Source organism: Hippopotamus amphibius, chromosome 1 (assembly GCF_030028045.1).
Source record: "Hippopotamus amphibius kiboko isolate mHipAmp2 chromosome 1, mHipAmp2.hap2, whole genome shotgun sequence".
Taxonomy (NCBI): domain Eukaryota; kingdom Metazoa; phylum Chordata; class Mammalia; order Artiodactyla; family Hippopotamidae; genus Hippopotamus; species Hippopotamus amphibius.
Genome location: NC_080186.1, coordinates 16,431,862 through 16,455,610, shown reverse-complemented (window position 1 = coordinate 16,455,610; position 23,749 = coordinate 16,431,862). Strand labels below are relative to the sequence as shown.

Sequence of the window (23,749 nt, the reverse complement as noted above, 5' to 3'; positions counted from 1 at the left end):
AGTCCGTCTGCTGTTTTTCTTTTGAAGCCTTTGTGCTCCGGCTGGGGATATGGTGGGGGTGCGGCTGCAGCACGTACTTTCCCTTGAAACAGTGAGGGAAGACAAAGGGCGCCTGGCCCCTCTTCCTCAAATCAACATCAGAGTAACAATAGAGCAAAACGTCACTAAGCCTAGGAAACTGTGGAGCGAAACGGAATCTCCTAGGGAGATGGAAGGGGGTTTTGAAAAGGTGTATGCAGGGGTGGGGGTGGGGATGCAGCAGCTAGGAGAAGGGGCGGGGCCTAGTCTTTAGGGCTTGGAGACTCCTGTAGAAAAGAAAATCGGATTTGAGCTCTGCTCTTACCTCTTTGCACCAAGCCTTTCCCAGCACAATCCCCCCCAATCCCTTGCCCCAAACATGCCCACTTGCCCTGGAGCAACCAAGGCCAGCATTCTCACTTGGACATGTGGGGCCCAGGCATTTGCTGGAGTAAAATTAGGGCCGTGCATCAGCCACCATGGAATTGCAGAAATCAGGAGGGAACTTGGGACTTCCCTGGTGGTGCAGTGGTTAAGAATCCACCTGTCAATGCAGGGGACACGGGTTCCATCCCTAGTCCAGGAAGATCCCACATGCCGTGGAGCAACTAAGCCCATATGACACAACTACTGAGCTTGCGCTCTAGAACCCAGGAGCCACAACTACTGAGCCCACACACCACAACTACTGAAGCCCGCGTGCCTAGAGCCCCATGCTCTGCAACAAGAGAAGCCACCACAATAAGCCTGAGCACTGCTACCAAGAGTCGCCCCCACTCACCGCAACTAGAGAAAGCCTGTGCGCAGCAATGAAGACCCAGTGCGGCCAATATATAAATAAAATGAATGAATATATTAAAAAAAAAAAAAGAGGTAACTAACAGGCCTCCACAGTTACTCCACCACCCCTTCTCTTTCAGACCTGGAGGCTGGCAGATTCTGACCTACACAGACAGCCCCACCCCCCACCGCTTCTTCCTGGCATCCAGAAAGTGAGGCTCAATTCTGTAGAATGAGTTACTTGGTTTGGGGGAGGGGGCAGGGGAGGAGTCCTGATGCCAAACCCAGGGAGGAGCTATGCAGTTCTGACACCTGGGGTCTCCACTCTGGGGCTGTCACCTCCTTGGGCTCATCAATGCTGACAGAGACCAGGGTCAGGCTTGGATTCTTACCCCAATATGCAGCACCAGACAGAATAGCTGAAACCCCCTCGAGGAATGAGCTCACGGGTTAAAGAACAGGGACTCCAAGGAGTACACTGGCTTCAAAAGAAAAACAAACTGATTAGAGATACCACTGGAATTGTCCATGTTCAACAGATGGGCTGAGAATTTTAAAATAAGCATTAGAAACACGCCAAAGAAATAAGGAAAGATAGTAGTGAAGCAAAACAGAGTAAGGAAGTGTTAAAGGACCCACGTGGAAAATATGAAAACCCAATTAAAACAGCAAACATAATAATATGTAGCATGAAATGTAGAATGGATATTGCAGCTGAGGAGTGAAATGTGGAACAGGGATATCAGATGGAGGAATATTTCCAGGAAGAATCCAGGAAGGATTAAGAAATAGGAAATATGAAAGAAATGGTAAAAGATCAGTTAAAAATTAAAACAGCAACACCAATCTTAATCCATTGATTTGAAATGGATCATAAACCTAATTGTACAAATTCTTTTTTTTTTTGGCCACACCAGGGGACCAGGGATCAAGGATCGAACCTGTGCCCCCCTGCAGTGGAAGTGTGGAGTCTTAACTCCTGGATCACCAGGGAAGTCCCCATAAACCTAATTATAAAAGCCAGAACTATAAAGCCTCTAGAAGAGAACATAAGCAGATATATTTGTGAATCTGGAGTAAGGCAAGGAGTCCTAACTTCATTAAAAATTGATAAATTGGACTTCATCAAAATTTTACCTTTCTGCTCATCAAAAGATACCATTAAGAAACTGAACAGACAAGACATATAATGGGAAAGAACACGCACGATACACATAGCTCACAAAGGACTTGTATCCAGTAAATAAAGAATTCCTAAAGTTGACAATAAAGTGATTAACTACCCCCCACACAAATGGGCAAGAGACTTAGCCACTTCAAAATGAAAACATACGAATGACCAATACTTCATGGTGTTCCACACCACTCTCATCAGGCAAATGAAAATTAAATCCATTTCACACCCACCAGAAAGACTAAAACCAAATCAAAATGACTTGCAAAATCAAACACTGGCAAGAATGTAGAAAAACTCATGGTTGTGTAATAAAGTACATTGACTTTGGAAAAGAGTTTGGCAGTTAAATCAACATACATTTATCACATCAGCCAGCAATTCCACTCCTAAGTATTCGCTCAAAAGAAATGAAAATACACCCAAAGAGTCACACATAAGTGGTCATAGGAGCTTTATTTATAATACCCCCAAACTTGAAACAGTTTACTTATTTAATTTTTGGCTACATGGCACGTGGGATCTTAGTTCCCAGACCAGGGATTGAACCCATGCCCTCTGCATTGGAAGTGCTCAGTCTTAACCACTGGACTTCCAGGGAAGTCCCTGGAAACAGTTTAAATATTCACTAACAGATGAATGAATAAACAATGGTGGTATATCAATACAATGGAAAACCACTTGGCAAAAAAAGGAGAGAACTACTGAGGCAACAAACACAAATGAATCTCAAAAACATTATGCTAAGTGAAAGAACCTAGACATAGAAGAGTATCTGCTGTATGATTCCATTTATATGAAACTCTAGAAAAGCCCAATCTAGTCTATGGTAAAAGAAATCAGAATAATGATTACAATTTGGGAGGAAAAATAGACTGGAAAGGGGTGTGATGGAACTTGCTTGAGAAACAGAAAAATTTTTTTTTATTTTGGGTTATAGTTACTAGGTAATATAATTGGTCAAAATACCATATTGAATTGAACACTTAAGATCTGTACATTTTATTGAATGAAATTATACATCAACTGAAAAAAAGAAAGATGGAAATATAAGTGCCAATATCTAGATATTAGGAGTCCCAGGACAAGACAATAAATCAAAGGAGGAGGTATTTGAAGAAATAATGAAGATAACCTTGGAACTGAAGAAAGATGATAGCTCTCAGTTTGAAAGTGCCCCAAAAACATCAAACAGGATGGATAATGAAAAGTGCACACTTAGAAATATTAGAATGAATATCAGAAGACAAAAACATTCTTAAAGTCTAGAGAAAAGCAGATCACTTACAAGGGAATAAGTATCAAACTGAATTGACCAAAGTACCAAAGGAAAAGAATTTGAACTGAGACTTTTATATCCAGCTAAACTGCCATTCAAATGTTAAAGGCTGAAAAAAAAAATTTAAATAGCTCAGATTTATAAAAAAGACACCTCCCCCCACCAAAAAAAATTTTTTTGAAGTAACTACTTCAGTGACAGAAATAAATTCCACAGATGATACTAAAGATATGTGAAAGCTGAGCAAATAACTTAGTAAAGTTGTGTTAAAAAAAAAAAATCCCCAGATCAAAGAAAAGAACAAGACACATATATAAAATCTAAACAACTCAGAACTGAAAAATCTAGAAAATTTTCATGTGCTAGGGCTCGAAGGCATGCCACTGAAGAGTATAAGGGCTGAAAGGGAAGAGAGAGACCAAGGGGTATAAGAAAATGCTAATTGCTAATCTCGTCTTTGCAGGGAAAAGCTACAGTTAAATTTTCAAAGTAATAAAATATTAAAATGAAACAGAAAAAGCAAGATAAATTAAAATTAAAATTAGGAAAGGAGAAACAAAGTATACACACATTCTTTTCAGGAACATGCAAACATTTCAAAAATTAATCACACACCAGGTCACAAAACAAGTCTCACATTTTAAATGACAGGTCTTCACATACTCCACATTCTCTGACCATTAAGTTAGAAGTTAGTTTTTAAAAGGACAGACAATTTTCCATGCACTTAGAGATTTAAAAAATCCCTAAATAACTCTCAGATCAAAGAAATGTCATAGTAGAAATTAAACACTACTTAGAACTGAATGATAATAAAACACTATATATCAAAAATTGTGCAATGCAGCAAAGAAAGGATAAAAATTAATGAGATGTTTCTAACTTGGGAAATTTGAAAAAACAGAAACTCAAAGAAAATAAAGGGAGATTACAAAGAGCAGAAATCAACAAAGCAGAAAACAAAGATTACACTGAGAAGATCAAAGCCACAAATTGGTCCTTTAAAAAAGTCAATAAACTTGAGGTAAGATTAATTTTAAAAAATAGAGGGAGGAAAAGATAATATACAATTATTATGGAAAAGAGGAATACAATAAGAAAATGCTATAAGCAACCTTACACCAACACATATGAAAGTGTAGATTAAATGCATACATTTCTAAATACACACACACACACACACACACACACACACACACACACGAGAGACACAGGTGAGTCAAAAAATTATCTGCATTTTGGCTGTAGAATTTATAGCGGTTTTAATATAACCGGAGTGCAGATAATTTTTACTCACCCTCGTAAATGAGAAAATGTTAGAACATTCTCCCTAAAATAAAAAACAAGGCAAAGATATCTAATACCACCTTTTAAATTTAAGATTGTATTGGAGTCTTACACAGTGTAATAAGATAAGAAAAAAAGTTAAAAGCATATAGATCTAAAAACACAAAAGAAAACTATCATTACTTGTAACTGGTTGTCTACATAGAATCCAAAGACAAATAACTGAAAGTAGAGTTTACAAAATTAGCTTTATAAGATCAAATGCAAAAAAGCCTATAGCATTTTCATACATCAGCTACAAAGAGAAGTGGAAAACTTAAGAAAAAATGGGTACCCAGATGGGAAAAAACTGAATTGGATCCTTACCCTACACTATACACAAAATCAACTGAACATGGATCAAGGTCTTAAATGTTAAAAACAAAACTTTAAAACATTAGTAGAAACTGTAGGTGACAGCTTTCTGGTTTTGGAGTTAAGGCAAACTTTCTTAAACAAGATCCAAAAAGCACTAAATATTAAATAAAACATTGCTAAATTAGACTATTAAATTTTAGAATTTCAGTTTCCAAAACATCAGTAGACTCAGAAATATAAAGAACTATTACAAGGGAGTTCCCTGGTGGCCTAGTGGTTAGGATTCCGGACTTTCACAGCCGCGTTCTGGGTTCAGTCCCTGGTTGGGGAACTGAGATCCTGCAAACCATGCAATAAGAGAAGGAAAGAAGGGAGGGAGGGAGGGAAGAAGGACTACTACAAATCAATAAGAAAAGTACAAAAAAGAGGACAAATAGAAAAAAGGGCAAAAGACATTCCCAGAAGAGGACTCTCACACACACACACACACATGCACACTCTCATACACACTTATTCAACCTCATTGGTAATCTGGGAGATGTAAATCAAATCTACAATGAGAAATCATTATTTGTTTGGAAAAAATAAGGTTTGACAACATTTACAGAAGATGTAGAACAATAGGATCTCTTATATGTTACTGGTGGGAGTATAAACCGGTCTAACCATTTTGCAAAACAATTTGCTCTTATCTTATGATAATGACCCCACAATTCCACTCCTAAGTACATATCAAGAGAAAATTTCTACATGCACACATTAGAAAGCATGTCCATGAATACTCATAAGGTGCTTTCTCTACACTAGCAAAAACCTGAAAACAACCCAAATGCCATCAACAAGAAACTGACTAAATAAAAATTGTGGTGGGAATTCCCCAGTGGTCCAGCGGCTTTCACTGCTGAGGCCTTGGGTGCAATTCCTAGTAGGGGAACTAAGATCCCACAAACAGTGCAGCGAAGACCCCTGGCCCCCGCAAACTGCAGAATACCCAGTGGAATTTATACAGTAGTTTATAAAAAAGAATTACAGCTACATGCAACCATTGGATCAATCTCAGCAATATAAGACTTAGTGAAAAAAGCAGGTCCCAAGAGATTATGTAAAGCATGATACACTTTCATAAAGTAAAAAATTTATATTTTATATGATACATATAACACGCACATATATATGATTTTAAATACTAATCAAAAAAAGGCAAAGGGAATGAGAAACTTCATATGTATAATATGTGTATCTATATGTGATAATAATACTAATAAAATACTAATGAACTATTAATCAAAATTTTAAAATAATAATTGTAAAATGCAAGGGAATGAGAAAGCCCAGACTCAGCATAGTGGTTACCCCTGTGAAGAAAGGTGGGGGGGGGGGGGAGCTTCCCTGGTGGCACAGTGGTTAAGAATCCGCCTGCCAATGCAGGGACATGGGTTCGAGTCCTGGTCCGGGAAGATCTCACATGCCATGGAGCAACTAAGCCCGTGCGCCACAACTACTGAGCCTGTGCTCTAGAGCCCATGAGCCACAACTACTGAAGCCCGCACGCTCAGAGCCCATGATCCACAACAAGAGAAGCCACCACACTAAGAAGCCGGCACACCACAATGAAGAGTAACCCCCACTCAACGCGACTAGAGAGAAGACCCAACGCAGCCAATAAATAAATAAATAAACAAAGAAATAAATTTATTAAAGAAAAAAAAAAGGTGGGTGGGAGATGGATGGAGCCCAGAGGAAGATGTAAGTTACTGGATGATGGTTCATAGGCATTTAAAATTTGTTTTTAATAATAAAATAGGGACTTCCCTTCCACTGGAGTCTTAATCCAGTGGTTAAGACTCCACGCTTCCACTGCAGGGGTCATGGGTTCGATCCCTGGTCAGGGAACTAACATCCCACATGATGCATGGCGTGGCCAAATAATAATAATAATAGTAATAATAATAATAATAAAATGTACGAGGGTCATTATGAACCAGTGATGAGTGTGCGTGAACAAGGATCATGATTAAGTCACTGAAAGATCCCAGGGTCCATATAATAACTTAAATGAAAACAAGAATGCTCAGTAAATATTCGCGTTTTGCCAAGCACTATAGAAATTGCTCAACACGCTTCATAGCTCATTGAATCCTCAACAATTTTATGAGCTGGAAACCATTACTGTCCCCATTTTACGAGTAAACTGAGGTTCAGTCACTCGGCCAGGGTCAATCATCTGGAGCCCAGGTCACCTCCCTGAGCCTCACCTCCTCCTGTCAAAGTAGGCAAGGTATGTAACTTTCTGGGCAAACAGTAAGTGCTTAAAAAGTGTTTGCCTTAATTCAGAGAGGCTGTGTGGGCATACTGGAGAGAAACTGGTTGGTGGCTAGAGGTCCCAAATACAGTCCCACCATCTCCCTTCATGACCTGGGAAGGCCACTTTCCCTCTCTGGGCCTCAGTCGCCCCATCTGTGCCTGGAGAGGGCTGAGGTGGCAACCCCCAAAGGCCATTCCTGCTTCAACTTTTTTTAAGGGGCCATCCAACGAACAGGTCACCCATCGCTTACGTTTCCTGGCAGGCCCTGCTGATTCTCCCAGAGCCAGGTCCAAGGTCTGCAAGCTTTGGGTCCAGCTCACCTTCTGACGTCATCTCCTGGCCCCCTCCCCTCACCACTCGGACCTTCTGTGCTCTGTTCTCTTCCCCCAGGGTTTCTGCACAGCCTGTTCCCCTGCCTGGAACACTCATCCCCCAGGTCTTTGCTTAGCTCACTCCTTCTCATTCTTCAGGTCAAAGGCCACCTCCTCTAAGCCCCCACTGCAACCCAGTCCCTCACTAGTTCACAACCCTGTTTATTCACAGCACTCATGGCTGGCTGAAATTAACCTAATTTTACTTTTTTTTTTAATAAATTCATTTATTTATTGGCTGCATTGGGTCTTCGTTGCTGCACACGGGCTTTCTCTAGTTGCTGAGAGCGGGGGCTACTCTTCATTGTGGTGCACAGGCTCCTCATTGCCGTGGCTTCTCTTGTTGTGGAGCACAGGCTCTAGGCGCGTGGGCTTCAATATTTGCGGCACATGGGCTCAGTAGTTGTGGCTCACGGGCTCTAGAGTGCAGGCTCAATAGTTGTGGCGCATGGGCTTAGTTGCTCTGTGGCACGTGGAATATTCCCAGGGCAGGGCTCAAACCTGTGTCCCCTGCATTGAAAGGCGGGTTCTTTACCGCTGCGCCACCTAGGAAGTCCCCTAATTTTACTTTATGGTCTGCCTTTTGCATTACAGAGGAGCTCCCGTATCCCTAGCACCTAGAACCCCACCTGCCTCCAGAACCCCACCTTCCAACAGCATTTGTTGGAAAGAGAAAAAAAAAAAAGAAAAGAAAGAAAAAGGAAAAAGAATGATGCTGCCTCCTGCAGAAATTCTTTATGGTTGTTCTGCCCAAGGCTTGGTTAGGTGGCTCCTCTGGTCCCACAGCTTTTTTTTTTTTCTTTTTAAATAAATTTATTTATTTATTTATTTTTTATTTATTGGCTGTGTTGGGTCTTCATTGTTGCGTGCAGGCTTTCTCTAGCTGCGGCGAGCAGCACGTGGGCTCATTAGTTGCGGCTCTCAGGCTCTAGAGCACAGGCTCAGTAGTTGTGGTGCACGGGCTTAGTTGCTCCGAGGTATGTGCAATCTTCTCAGACCAGGGATCGAACGTGTCCCCTGCATTGGCAGGCAGATTCTTAACCACTGTGCTACCAGGGAAGCCCCGGTCCCACAGCTCTTGAACTGTCCTTCATCCTATTCTACCTGGGGCTCTGAATGTGTCTGTCGACATGATCATCTCCCCACACACGGGATGATCTTTGAAGGAAAAGCTAGACAAGATTCATCTGCGAATTCCAGCACCCAGCCTTGGCCCCAACAGGCAGTTGGGCTAAGGAAATGTTTGTTGAATGAATGAATGAATGAATGAATGTTCTGCACCCATCTTTCCCCCTTTCTGACTCTGCTTCCTCCTTTCTCCAGCCTGACAGGCACCAAGAGGTCCCAACCAGGTGAGCTGACCAGAAAGGCCACTCCCAGCATGAATATCCTGAAGTGGGGACAGTCCCTCCTTCCCCCAGCAGGAGTCACTCCAGACAGTGAGGGGACAAAGCCCAAGGCCAGTCCTGCCTATGCCACAGGAACCATCTGGGCCTGCCCAGCAAAGCCAATGGGACAGGATTTTCCATGCATCTCACCCTCGCTGATTAGAACGTGCTGCAGGACGAGGAGGCTGGCTGGCCTGCCTCGGAGCCCCAGCGAGAGGCCTTGCACAGTGAGCTCTGCCTGGCCAGGGGCCAGTGGGGAAATACTTGATTATTCAAATCATGTAGCTACTCAAGAGGAAAGGATCCACTTCCTCCAAAAGGACAAAGTGGGGCAGGCAGGCCAGTCCAGGAACTTGGGTGTTAAAGGGGGAAATTGCAGAGCAAAGTTCTCACACAAACCAGTGCTCTGAGATTTCCCACCCTGGGAAGACTCTAGAAGCCTGAGATGGAACTCCAGGAGGGTCAGATCCGAGGCCAGAGCCCTGGACTGAGGCTGGGGCCGGTTCCCCACTGAGGATCCTCAGTTAGCAGTAGCTTCAGCCAGGCTAATTGCTCTGGCCTCCTCCTGACCCTGGTTCTGGAGACACCAGGACTGCCCCACTGTTCACTCCACCCCTGTCCGTTCCTGCCTTCGCCCAGGAATCACACAGGGGGTAGATAAACTCTGCATCCTCAGCTCAGGGGGCCGGGGAGTGTCCCGAGGTCTATTCCTGACATTTGCTCAACTCCTGCCTTGCATCCCCTCCCTGAGTCAGCCTCCGGAAGAACCATTAGGTTCAAGAAGAGTTTATACATCTGACCCGCAGAGATTTATCTAATATTTATTAAGTGATTACAGGCCCACACTCTGGAGCTAGGCTGACCAGGTTCAAATTCTGGCTTAACCACTTATGAGCTACACGACCTTGGGCAAGTCTCTTCCCTTTTCCGTGCTTCTCGTTTTCTTTCCTTTTTCTTTAATTAATATATTTTTGTCTACATTAGGTCTTTGTTGCCGCATACAGGCTTTCTCTAGTTGCGGCGAGTAGGGGCTACTGTTCGTTTCTTGGTGCATGGGCTTCTCGTTGCAGTGGCTTCTTTTGCTGCGGAGCACAGGCTCTAGATGCACGGGCTTTGGTAGTTGTGGCACACGGGCTTAGTTGCCCCATGGCATGTGGGATCTTCCCGGACCAGGGATTGAACCCGTGTGCCCTGCATTGGCAGGCGGATTCTTAACCACTGTGCCACTAGGGAAGTCCTCTTGCTTCTCTTTTTCACCTGTAAAAGTCTGGGACTGGAGTACCTACTCTGTGGGAAGTTTAAGAGGACCAAATGAAGAACAGTATGTAAAACACTTACTTAGCAGGCCACACAAGGAGATTCAGCAAATGACAACTCTTAGTATTATTAAACAAATTAAGATTGCTTGGAGGCAGGCCTGAGTCCCTGGACCAGACATCCCCAAAACAGACAATTTTTCCCTCACCAGAGCCAAAACCAGTCGGCTCAGAGCAGACTGAGAGGCAGAGGGGATAGAGCCCAGGCTCTGTGTTCAAATCCCAGCTCCTCCACCCATCAGCTCTGCAACCCTGGGCGAGTTACTTAACTGCAGAGCCTTGTTTCTACCTCTGTGTATTATAGACCACAGTAGTACTTCCCTCAGAACACTCATGAATCTTCCCCATCAGGAGGGATGCTAGTTTCTGTTGCTGTCGGCTCTGAGCAGTGCCAGGCAATTAGGGAGCTGACATGCATAGAGGCTGCCCAGGCAGGGGTGAGGTGATAGGCTGGTTTCCTTCCCTGAAAACCTGTCTGTGGGTCCAGCCTCAGGATGTGATGTGGGGAAGGCTCCCCAGGAGATGGGGAAACTCCCCTCTACTCCAGGGGTCATGTAGAACCAGCGCAGACCCTCACACAGGCCTGCCTGCCAACAGCCAGCCCTGAGCAGAAGCGAGAAGGAACTGACCAGCAGGAAACTTCAATGAGCCTTTCCTTACAAAAGGAGGCAGTACGGCCACACTCCATAGCCTGATGGCTCGGGTTCACATACCAGGCCCGCCAGCTACTAACCATTTCCTAGGCAAGTGAGTTCATTTGTTTCCTCATCCGTGGGGCGGGGATGATTAATTATGGTACTGCCTCCCAGGGCTGATGCGTTCCTACATCTAACGCACGTGGAGCAGTGTCTGCCCCTCAGGAGGTGTGAGCTGCTGCTGTTATGGTCACTCATGACTGCTCTGACTTCTTCTGTGAAGGCTCTGCTGGCTTCCTCCAGCAGACTCGGGTCTCCTTCCTGTGGGCTTCTTACAAGGGCAGGATCCACGCCTGTTACACAGATAACGATCACAAGACCTACTAGGTGCTCGGCACTGTGTTAAGCATTTTATATCCATGGAGACGTTTCCTAATCTGGGGGCAAAACGACCACCAGACTCACCTACTACTTATAACCGTAGGCTCTAGGGCAGGGGCTTTTGTGCTATGGAAAGAGGTTGGGGGAAAGTGGTTACCACATTATATTACCTGGAATACATGTGTCCTGGAAGGTATGAAAATATCTGCACTTGGTACCAACTGTGTAACCTGGGAGACATTACTTAAGACTCTCTCTGGCGCTCAGTTGTGAGGATAAATGAATAAATATAGGTGAAGCACTTAAAACAGAGCCTGGTCCATGACATATTTAAAACAAACATCTATTGATATATATATGTCAATCACTCCTCTAAGTACCTCTCATGGACATAGGAGGAAACGGAGGTACAGAGGTCATACAAGGTCTTAGTTCCTAAGAGATGTTACTCCCTGCAAGTATTCACTCATTCACCCGCCATATATGTATTAAGTGCGTGCTATGCACCAGGATGCCTGGTACATATAGATTCAGCAAATGATGGCTGTTACTATCTTTAAAGAAATTAAGGTTATTTGGCACTGAGGGTACATCTGTGAACAAGCTGGACAAGAAGATTGGCCAGAGGTATGATGCTAGGGAAACTCATACTTGACTAAGGACCGGAGCCACCAACAGGGAAACTGGCTTGTCCTGCTGCCAATCATCAACCAATCATTCATGAGCTGATGTCATTGGTGGAGAGAAGAAGATGCCAGTGCAGATGTGGGAAGGGCAGCCAGGCTCAGCCTAGAGCGGCTCAGGTGTCAAACCCAGCAGGACAGCTTTTCCAGATTTCCCCAAGGGAGCCAAGCCCAGCTGGGCTATGGAAACCCCTGCTAGGTGGGGCGCCTTTCATTACATTGACATCATTGGACACCTGCTGAATGCAGGTATCTTGTTAGACACTGTGATTCACAAATGATTCAGATGGGGTTCCTGCCCTCCGGGAACTTACACGGAGCCAGACACTATGTGGACGATCAGATTACAAAGGGCTGAAGATTTCCAAGCAAGATCTAGAAAAGCAGCCATAATGCCAACTGGCAACACAGGCAGGGAGGACACTGCAGGGGAGGGGACAGAGGTGCAAAGGCAAAGAGGAGACAGGTTGGGGGACACATATGAGGAAAGAGCATTAGCCTGGGACCCTGACCTGAGTTTGAGGGATGCTTCCGCCACCAATTTGACCTGAGTCTGTTTCCCTTTTGCAAAATGAAGATGACACTTCATTGGGCTATTTCAAGGATTCAGTGAGTTCATGAATAAGAAAGAGCTTTAAGAATGGAAAAGTATAAGAGCCTGGATACTGAGGTTGGGAGTATGAAAGTGACTCATCCACGGTGCTATGACTGATTAAAACAGGAACTAGTTTTGGTTCATCCAGGATGGGGGGGCAGGCAACTCAACCCCACCTCAGCGGCAACACTCCCACATCCCCCCACCCCCACCCCAGGCTCCCCTGGCCAATCCAGGGCCCAGGGACAACCGTGTGATCCTCACTGTGCGGTCCCAGGCCCAGTTTTCTAACCTGCATCATGGAGATGCCATTTGCTGTGCTACCCCCGTGTGCACGGGAAGGCTACACACAGAAGAGCACTTTCCGCAGGTGAAGGAATGTCACGGTCACGATTGAGAGGTGATGATGATGAGTGAGGAAGAGCCAGTGCGAAGACTGAGCGGGGAGGGGAGCCAGCTTCAGGGCTGGACGGATGTGCAAATTCCAATTTCAGCAACTCCCCTGGTTCACCAGCTGAGGAAACTTGGGCAAATTGTTTCACCTTTGAGTCATTTCCCTCACTTGAGAAAATGGGCTGGTATAAGGATTAAAAGCATGAATGTGTGTAAAGCATTCAGCAGAGTGGCCTGGTGTGTAACAAACATTCAGTAAATGTTAATAACTCTTCTCACCACTATTACTACTACCATGGATCTTATCACGGAGGGTGGGGGAAGGGGCGATCGTCCTCTTGCCAGGACGATCTGCAACCAGCCTCTTCCTTCTCATTCTTACCTTAAGCCTGGGGTTATGACCAGCCCCAGAAACCACCCCCCACTCTTCCTTGAGGAGTGAACAGGGATACAGCTGGGTGCACCATGGAAGGTCTCCAACGTACACCAGAGGTGAGTTCTGGCGCAGTCTTCTAGCTCAGGGCTCCTCCTGCTTTCCCAGACCAGGAAAAGAAGACTGAGGAGCACAATGACACTGACCTGGGCCTGTCCCTTCTCTGCCCCCGTTCACACAATGCCTGAGTCTAATTTGGTTCAGGGATGTCTTTCTATCTTGTGTGCCAACTCTAATGCGTGGATGATGGCTGCCTGGAGGACTGCATTTGGAACGAACTTGAGGTTTAGAAGGAAAGAGAAATTGGTTGATTAGTGACGTCTGACATGTATACTACAGGAGAGAGACAGCATGCATGTCAACTATTTGGCGCACGTGAACTAGAAAAGTCCTAACCTGGTCTCCCTCAAACAAGCCATAGTTGTCAGGCAGGGTAACTGAAAGCCAAGACGGAAAGGGACTTGCCCAAAGTCACACAGTCTGAAATGGCAGGGCTGGGATTCAAACCCGGGCCCCTCCTGCTTTCTGAGGATGCTTCCTGCTAAGACAGTCACTTTCTTCCTAATGACTGGAAGACGGGGCGTGTCCAGGCCAAAACCCATTGTCTGAGAGAACAGAAGCTGCTGTCCAACCGGGAGTGTGCCTAAGCTTGGTCCCCTCCCTCTGAGCCCTCCCACCCCACATGTCTTTGCAAACCTCAGGGACAGATGGTTCCACTGAAAACAAATATATACGGCAAGGTCCCCTGAGGGCTTGTATCCAGATAAAAAATTGAATCCAGACTCTAATCTGATTGGGCAGGAAGGCATGAGACTTGAATTTGGGTCTCATCGCCACTTTCTAGCTGTATGACCTTGAGAAAGTCACTCAGCTTCTCTGAGCTTTAGTTTTCACCCCTATGAAATGGAGAGGATAACAAGTTAAATGTAATACGGTCATTAAAAGTGATTTGCTCAGTTCCTGACATGTTAGTTGGAAGGATGAGGTCGAGGGGGAAAATTAAAACACAGCATTTTCACCAAAATTACTCAGGTGATTAAGGCAAGGCTCCGATGAGCTGTTGAGAAGAACTCGTTTATCTTTGATGTCTCGATAGGCTAACTGAAGCTGAAATATGAATTACTAGATTTGATGATTTCAAAATAAAGAACCAGACTCTTCTAGGAAGACAGACTGTGCCATTCATGTCACAAAGAACGAAGCGGCCTTGAGTGGCTGGATTGCAATGGTAGGGGATGAACGTGTATATTTCCCACTTCCCAGGCGGAGTGATTTTGTGCCTCAGTTTCCTCATCTGTATGTGGGGGTAACTGCACTTGCCACACAGGGCAGCTGTTTAGACCAAATGAGCAGTTTCAGGAAAGATACTGAACACCTCCTGGCACGGCAAGGTTAGCAGGTAGAGTCAAGGGACTTTTCATCAGCCGCGGTGTATGCAGGTGGGAGTGGGGAGCTCACTTAAGGAGGTGGAGCAAACAGAGCAGCGAGAGAGGTGCTGAGAAGGAGTGAAGGAAGGGAGGGGGTCTCACAGTCAGCTGACACACTTCCTACCCAGAATGGGGGCAGATGAGTAAGTTATTAACTCCTGTGTGTTAGGAGGCTGGTAAGTCAAAGTGGGAACAAGGTGGGGGAAGAAAGAGACACAGGATACTCAGAGAGGCCACGCCCAACCCAGTGGAGTGACAGCTAGCCTAGAGGATTACAGGACAGCGACCCGACCACTTCAACCTGAGGTCTGGGAGAGTGCCCACCCTGCTCTTCTGTAGACCAAGTAAAAGCTGGACCAGAGAAGGCAAGAACTTGACGTCACAAAAAATCACACGGCAGAGCCCTTTAAAGGTGGGATTTACGGTTTTTCAAACAAAAGCCACCTAAACATTTTTTTAAAGAACATAACATGTTAGCTGGGCTTGTCCAGCAGCTTGCAGACCTGGCCGGGTGAAGTTCCTCCGCCTGAATCACAAACTGAGATCTGGGAGGATGAAGATGCTTCTCTCAAACAAGCCCGGGGTCAGCGCCTTACTACAGGGTTGCCGAGGAAATAGCCTCCCAGCCACCCCTCCCCCTCTCCCTTCCCTGGGTCAGGACGGAGTGACAGAGGCCCCTAGGGGAGGGGTTTGGACCCAAGGTGTCCATCCTTTGAGCCTCAACGGCAAAATGGCAGGGCGTGAGGGGTAGGGGAGGTTCAAATATGATGTGGAAAGTGCCTGGTACCCAGCAGGAGCTCACAAAATGCTACTTCCCACACAAAGTCACACCTGAACTCCTCTGCAGGTGCAGGAACCAGGAGCCCTGTGGCTGCTGTCAGGAATCAGGGCTCCCCCTTGTTCATCATGTAACCCCCAGAGTAGCTTGCTTGTGGAGACCTTCTAGAATCTCATGCTAGGCAGCTGCCTCCGAAGCCGTGAGCTTTAACCATGAGGTTTCACGGCGTCCCACGCTGCCCTCGAGCTCACACACGGCAATTTGGAGATCTGTGCTATAGCTGGACTACAGCCTGCCATCAATCACCAAGCCTTGGCCCCCAGCAAAGGGGGCAGAAGAGAGAGCTGTGGGTCCAGAGTGCAATACGGTGTTTCCTGTCTCGAAGTGACACCAGTCCACAAGGCTGCCAGGAGCATAAGGTGGCAGATGTCAGGGGAATCCCTTCCCCGAGGGGGGCTATGTAATCTCTAGTCTGAAGCACCCAGGGCTGCTTGTCCCCCAGGGAGTAGGCCCCGGGCCCAGCTCCCTAAGTACGGACAGGCTGATGCTCTGTCAGTCCCCAAACTCGAGAGCCCTTAGCCTCTTCCTGGGACCAGCAAAGCAGGAAGAAAGAAGCAGCCGCTTCTCCTGGCTGACATGTTTCAGAGACGCTGCCAGGCCCTGGAAGAAGGACTGGTGTCCATGTGTCCCACATTCCTACCTTAAGCCTCGTGAGAGCTGGCCCAAGCCTCATGCAGCTAGCCCAGAAACTGCAAACTCAGAAGGCAGGCAGGAGAGGGCAGTGAAGCTAATGGGCTGGGTGTGAGAGCGGGGCACAGTGGGGACGGCGGTCCAGCGGATGCAGCAGCTGCTAATCATCTCCAGCCATGGTGGCCAGGCAGCGACACAGCCCAGAGTGGCCACATCTTTTGATCTTTTGAGAGAAGCCAGAAACCCTTATTTTTATGTAAAATGAAATCACCTGTTTTAACAATGCCAACAACTCAAAGTTTTAAAATCAATGCGGGAGACTTACAGTCATCAAAAGCAAGCTTATGGTTACCAAAGGGGAAATGTGGGGGGGAGGGGTAAACCAGGAACTTGGGATGAACACATGCACACTACTATATATAAGACAGATGACCGATGGGGACCTACTGTATAGCACAGGGAACTCTACCCAGTATCCTGTGATAACCCTATATGAAAAGAATCTAAAAAAGAATGAATACACGTATAACTGAATCACTTTGCTGTACACCTGAAACTAACACAACATTGTAAATCAACTATAGTTCAATAAAATTTTTTAAAAAATCACTGCAGGAGTCAACAATGCCCCCACCCCTTGCTGCCTTAGGAGGGCAGGTTGTGACCCACCATAATCTAAACTACAAATGTTTGAGGACCAACTCAAATCAGAGCCGTTCCAAGTCTGAGGGATGTCCCAACCCCCAACTCCTGCTCTTCAGGCATCTTGGTGTACAGATGAGGACACTGAGGCGCAGAGAGAGGAAGTGACTCGCCCAAGGTCACACAGGTAGTGTATCAACAGTTCAAGGGCTTAAACTTTGAGTTGTGGATCTTCTGCGACCAACCCATCTGTATCCTTCCTTCAACAATTCTTTCCTTTTAAAAAATAGATATATTAAGGCTATGCTATGGAAATGATACACACCAAAATCAAGATAGTGGGTACTTTTGCCAAGGTCATGGATGGTCACGGGTTACCCTGGGCAAGGCCTTCCCCTCTCTGGGCCTCATTCTCCGTGGTCTGCAAAGCAGCCGGTTGACAGAGGCAGCCTTCAAATGCCTTCCAGCTCTGAAATTCTAGGCATCTATGAGGTCTCTTCTCCGGCCAGTACTTTGTGGCCTCGGATGAATATAAAATCGTAATAATAATAATAATAATACCGGGGACGGCAAGTCCACGGTAGCCAGGAAGGAACACTACAATTTTGAGTGAAACTTGACTCCTGGTTACTGGAATTCAGAAGGAACGATGCTAATACCCAGGCAGTGTAACCACCATCCGACAGTTAAACAAAAGCACATCTGGTTTAACTTCGTTTTCCTCATCTCCTCCCCCACTCCCACCCCCTACCCTCATCTCAAATTTTACCCCTTAATTTGAAAAGTCAAATTAAATGCAAACAATTGATTTCATGCCACAGTGAGGTTGAGAATTTCAGCATGGAAAACTTTAAGCATGAAGTTTTTCTGGGAGCAATTAGGAAGTGTTCGGGGTTGTATGAGGGGGTGGGAAAACATGGAGACTATTTTTGAATGTTCTTTGGACACTGAGCATCAGAGAAGAGTTGTTGGGGGCCTACGACGAACCCAGTATTCAGAGAGGTGAAATGACTTGCCTCAGGTCACACAACTAAGGACTGGAACCCAAGATGCTGACCCCAAAGCCAGCATCTTCCCTCCTGTCTAGGCTTTTGTAACCTACATAGGGCCTTCCCTCTGGCCCTTATGGGTCACCTGATAGTGGCAAAGAAACTGTTCCACAGGAAATATTAACTTCTCAACAACAATCTCCAGTCCTGGGTCAGCCCCAGCTCAGCCATTCAACAGTGAAAAACCACGTATGATCTTTCTGGCCCCTCATAGCAACTGTGCAAAGTACATATTATTAACCCATATTACAGATGATGTCCTCACCTGAGGTTCAGAGAGGGAAAGAAACTTGTCTAGGGTCACACAGCAGTGCTGGGACTAAACCTTCAATCTACTGCCCACAGCTGCCCTCTAAAAGTGAGGACATCTCTAAAAACAAAACAAAAGAAAACAAAAAAACACACCGCACAGCCTAGCTCCAGCCTGCTGAGGACGAGGACGACAACGTAGCACTGGAGAGCTGAGTCTGCATTCCTGTGGCCACGCGGAGATTTCTGAGTGCTGGTTCTCAGCCCAGCTTGCTCACTCTCCCCGTAATGTTCTCTTCAGGCTCTGAGTTTTGTATTCATAACTCCAGCTGGACCTATTTCAAGGTAAGAACTCCGAGCTATGCCACTGAATCCTACCCCTGGATTGAGAGGCCTCATCCCCAAGGATGGGTACATCGTGAAGATCACTAGAGCTGATCACCAGGGCTCCAGCCCCAGCTCCCCAGGTAGCAATTGTGTGTCCTTGAACAAGTCACTTCCCTTCTCCAGGACTGATTTCTAGTTTGCAGGGACCGTCGGGGATGTAAGCCATGGGCCAGGCAGGGCTTGAGTTTGGTTTCACCTCGTTTCAGAGCTGGGACACATCGAGGCAGAAGCACTGTGGAGACAACAGCCCCAGGCCTGTTCCCAGCACGGAGCTCCAGGCTCCTGGCCAAGGCTGGATCTAGGATGATAGGAGGTGGCACTCGAGTGTGGGCAAGGAGGACGCCGTGCCACTTTATAGCACAACTCGTCAGCGAATGGATAGGGCCTAGGCAGTGGGTGACAGGTTTCCAGGGTTCAGGGGCAGTGACATAACCCTACACCCAGTCTCAGGGTTGCATTTTCTGCTGAGATTACAGCTGATCATAGCCAATATTTTCTTAGGCACAGGCACAAGCTAAACGCTTTGCATACATTAATCATACTACTTATTGATCTCCGCAGCTTAAAGGAAGAGACTGGGGCACAACAAGGAACAGAATGTGTCCCAGGTCACACAGCTAGGTTGCCTTTTCTATCAGTGAAAACCAAAGGTTAGTGACCAGTTCTACCCATGTTATTGCATTTTAATCTCTTTCCTTGTGAATTGCTTGATTCCAATTCTAAAGTGTCATTTTCAGAGCCTGAAAAAATTTTGTAATGAGAGTATCCAAACGACTGTTTAATTTACCGCTGCATTCCCAGCACCTAGAACAGGGCTTGGTGCATTCATAAGTATTTGTTGAATAAAGAGAGCATTTTTGTTTCTGGCCACAGTTCAGTTTTATTCCTCACAACAGTCTTATGAGAGAGGCATACTCCCTATTTTACAGGTGGGGCCACAGATACAGACAGGGGCCATCACTCAAACCTGTCTTACTCCAGGGGCCAGGAAGTTGGGAAGCGGTGTCCAGGAGAATCCTCTGCTTAGGGAGTTGAGAGGCATGAAGTTCAGGGGAAGAAAAGGAGGCAAAGGGACCAGAAGGGCAGGGGCAGGGAGTAGAGTGGGTAGGGTGGGGACAACACAGGGAGGAGGACTAAAAGTTTGAGGAGAGCAGCTCTAGAGCATGGGGGAGGCAAGACTGAGCACCAGAAGGACCAGAAGGAGGAACCAAGGTCAGCCCTTCATCTCTTGGGTAGCATAGTGGAAACACGGGGCTGAGGTTGTAGGGTTTAGAGTCTGGGTTCAAATCCTGGTCTCATACTTGCTTAACTTCTCCAGGCCTCAGTTTCCCTATTTGTAACCGAGATGATGCATGTGAAGTGTTGGAGCCTGGCACACAGCAGGCATTCAATAAACAGTTGCTGTCATCTTTACTGGTGTAGGAGCCAACTCCTTGCCTATCAGGGAAGCTGGGCCCACCTGGGAGTCTTTTTTTCCCAGTGGCCAGGAGCCCTTTCTGGCCTGAGAATTGCCCCCTCTTTTGATCTCCAGGGTTTTTCCCCTCCACCCACAGGCCTTTGTAAAGTCCCCCTCCCCCAATCCCATTATGCCTGGAAAAAGGGTCAGAAGCGACATTGTGAGGGAAGGATGGGACTTTCCTTTGCTTCCCACCCCACCATTGTTACCATGAATTTAACCCTTTCTTGTCAAGACCAGGCGTGGGAACCAGCCCTGGGTTCTGCTCACCTGCACACATCCAGAGGTGGATGGCAAACTCCCTCAGCTTCTGGGGTTCCAGAGCTTTGCCCTAAGGCTGCTGTGCCCACCCTCAACTCCCAAACACACTGCAACACACCGGATGTCCGTCCCCCCACCCCCGCCCCCCTGCGGCTCCCGGACCCAAGTGCCTCCCTCCCTCTACTGTTCCCAGCTCTGGCCCAAACTCCTTTGGAGCCCACCCAGGCAGACCAGCCCCCTCCCCTGGCGGCTGTGGCAAGATCTAGAGATTACTAGGTGGTTGGTAGTTCTGGGGTGGGCAACCTGAGTCTCCTGGTCTCGGACCAAGGGGGTACCGTAGAAGCTGCACAGTCACGGGGCACCGGGAGGAGGTGCCTAGACTGAAGGTGGGACGTCTCGGGCAGCGGTCTGGGAGGTAGGAGACCCCAGGACTGCAGCGGCGGTCCCCAGCGCAGTCCCCTTGCCTCGCCGGCTCCGCGAGCGTCAGGTCCGATTTCCAGCCCGGCCCAGCGCGCCCGCGGGGAGCCTCGGAGGCGCGCGGGCGCGGGAGCGGGACAGGTGGCTGGGGGTTCCGAACGGGCTTCCTTGGGAGGCGTGGGGGCGCGGAGGTCCCTGCCCTGCCACTGATACCCAACCTGGCCGCGATCCCCAGGCGAGGGGAGGATGTGGGAGGCGCCGGGGATCCACCTCGTGCCGGGGGTTCCGGGGACCCGGGAGCCAGCGTCGAGTCTTTACCTGCGCAGAGTTCGTGAGCGAAGGTCTGTCCTGGCACAACTGACGCGGGGCCGGTGCGCCGGGACCAAGTGCGCGGAGTGGCGGGAGCGCGACGCTGCCGGGGCCACCACCCCCGCGGGCTTATAAAGGCGACCGCGGGGCCCGAGTGCGGCCGGGGTAGCCCTCCCCCGCCCCCGCCCGCGGCACGGGCCCCGGCGCTCCCCGCCCCCGCTGCGTTGCGCCCCGCCCTCGGCCCGAGCGCTGCCTGCCGGTCCCGCCGCGCGGCCAGGGCGCCCCCTGCCGGGGAGCGCGGCACCCTCCCCCTTCCCGCGCCCTGGCTCGGCTCCGGCCCCGCGCCGGGACGGGGCGGGCGGGGGTGCCGCTGTCGCCGCGCGGCCATCTCCCTCTCCCACTTTCTGTCCGCGCGCTCCGGATCTGATTCCGTCTCTACGTGCGTCTCTCTGGGGCTGTCTTTATCTTTGGCTCCAACTTCCTTCTGTGTCTCTTGGTGGCTGTCTTTCTCGAGCCTTCTGTCTCGTCTGCCCCTGTCTGTGTGTCCTCCTCTGTGTCTGACAACCTGTCCGTCTCTGTTTGGATCTCTGTCTCTACCCATCTCAGTCCACGTGTCTCTCTCTCTCCGTCTCTGTCCACCTGTGTCTCTGACTCTCCTCCCTGTCCCCTCCCGCCTTCCCACTCCAACCAGACCACTAGACTGTCCCTCTCTCCCCTGCCCTTGGACTGTCTCCTTTGCTAGGGACTGAGGAAGCAGAGGGAGACCTAGGAGGGGGTGGCTTTTCGGAGGGGAGCCTCCCCTAGACAGGGCCACCTCTCCTAGACAGGGACGGTTCCTTTTCTCCTTAGAGCCAGCCAGAGCCTGAGGACCTGCCTCCTGGGTGCCAATAGGAGGAAGCCAATACTTCCCACGCAGTGGAATCAAACAGCCCAGGTTCAAGACTCCACCCCGGTGATCTTGGGCAAATCACTTGGCCTGGCTGGCCCCTTAACAGGCAGGCATCATCTCCCCCGGCTTCCCTTATCACATGCTGAGAGGCAGATTAGTATGAGACAATGGGTGAAAAGTGCCCCGGAAACTCTAAAGTTCTAGATAGAGGAGGTTGGGACTGGGACTGGAGGCGACCAAGGCCAGAACAGAGAAGGTGTCAGCACCAGCAGAACTGATAACAGCCCAGAATTCTCTCTCTTACCTACTCCATGCCAGCTCAGGGCCAGGCATCTTGCATACATTATCTCCCAACTACCCCATTTTAGGGAGGAGAAAACAGAGGTCCAGAGAGAGCGTGCAGGTGGCTTGTCAGTATGATTGGAACCAGAACCTCAGCCTGGCACCAGAAACTAAGAATGTCTTTGTATTTATTTTTCTTTTTTCTTGTATTTTTAGCAACTGATACTGCTTCTTTATTTACAGGAGTTATACGAAGTTTCCTTTTTGATATGTTTCTGTTTTTAGAAAGTGAATCAAAACATTGATTAAATATAATTTATTTATGTGTTCAGTGGGTTAGATTATTACGGCAAAAATCGTGGCAAAAATCAAGGTGGTAAATGAATCAAGTTTGGGAAACAACACTTTTGCATAAGAAGTTGTGGGTGAAAGCATCCAGAACGGAGTCCCAAACCTGGGAGGGGTTCTGTAATTGTCCACAAACTCCAAGGAAGGGTTTAGGGATACGAAGGGGCTTGAGATGGTGTCATCATCAGTGAGCCAGGGGCAAATCCCCAGGTATGGGAAGTCTGCGTGTCCCAGCCTGAACAGCGGCTGGGGGGCTGAAGCAACAGGGTGTTGGAGGGACCCCATTTCACCAATCATGGGCTGCCCTGCCTCCCCCTGACTTCTGATCTCCCCGAGGGTATGGGGATGGACACTTCTGGTTGCATCACATGGCCAGCATTGGGCCCCCTGTGTGTTGGTGATTTTTCTCCAGGTACCATCTTGGCAGTCCAGGGATTGGTTATGAGCAAGAGGGACCACTGCCTTGCCAGTCCTGCCACCTTCCAACCTCATTCCTCCTACCCTGCTCCTGGGCTCTGTCCCCCAACAATTCAACCAAGGTGGGGTCACCCAGCAGTTACTGCCTCCCTTGCTCCCTGGATGCCACCCTTCCTGGTGCTGTCAACACAGCAGGAAGGAGGCCTGAACCAGAAACCAGGAGCCCCACCTTCCAGCTCTGCTTCCTAGGGGAGCTGAGCAGTCACTTTCCCTGTCTAGGCCTAGATTTCCTCTGGCTGGCTGGACTGGACAGGATTCCTGGACCACTCAGCTATGAGAAAACAGTTCATCACATTAGGTTTCTCTGCATCTACACATACCGTCATCTACACATACCGTGTCTCTGGGAGTCTATTTCCTTCTTGAAAAAATAAGCAAATTGGACTGTATAACCTCAAGCTCCCTTTGTTCTAAGAGCTGATGATCTCATTTGATTCTTATAACAGTTTTGTAAGGTGGACAAGGCAGGCACTTATAATCCCCATTAGAGATGAGCCAACCAAAGGCCAGAGATATTACTTACCTAAAAGTCAGGGTCAGAGCTAGGGATTTTCCTACTCATTCATCCATTCCCTATTTATTAAATGCATTCCATGAGCCCCCTGCCGTGAACAAGGTCTGAAGCTCACCAGGCATCAGAAGCCAAGTTAGAGGTGAAAAGGCCCAGGAGCTCAGAGTTTTCTCATTTCCACT

At 47.8% G+C, this 23,749-nt stretch overlaps 1 protein-coding gene across 1 annotated transcript in view; it reads right to left on the bottom strand.

Moving 5' to 3' along the window:
• The window catches only part of ALPL (alkaline phosphatase, biomineralization associated), a 58,637-nt gene extending 37,485 nt beyond the window's left edge, over positions 1–21,152 (bottom strand). Inside the window, exon 1 of the mRNA XM_057744341.1 lies at positions 21,070–21,152. The gene's annotated coding sequence lies outside the window, so the exon portion shown is untranslated. The remainder of the gene's footprint in view (positions 1–21,069) is intronic.
• Between the last annotated feature and the right edge of the window lie 2,597 nt (positions 21,153–23,749).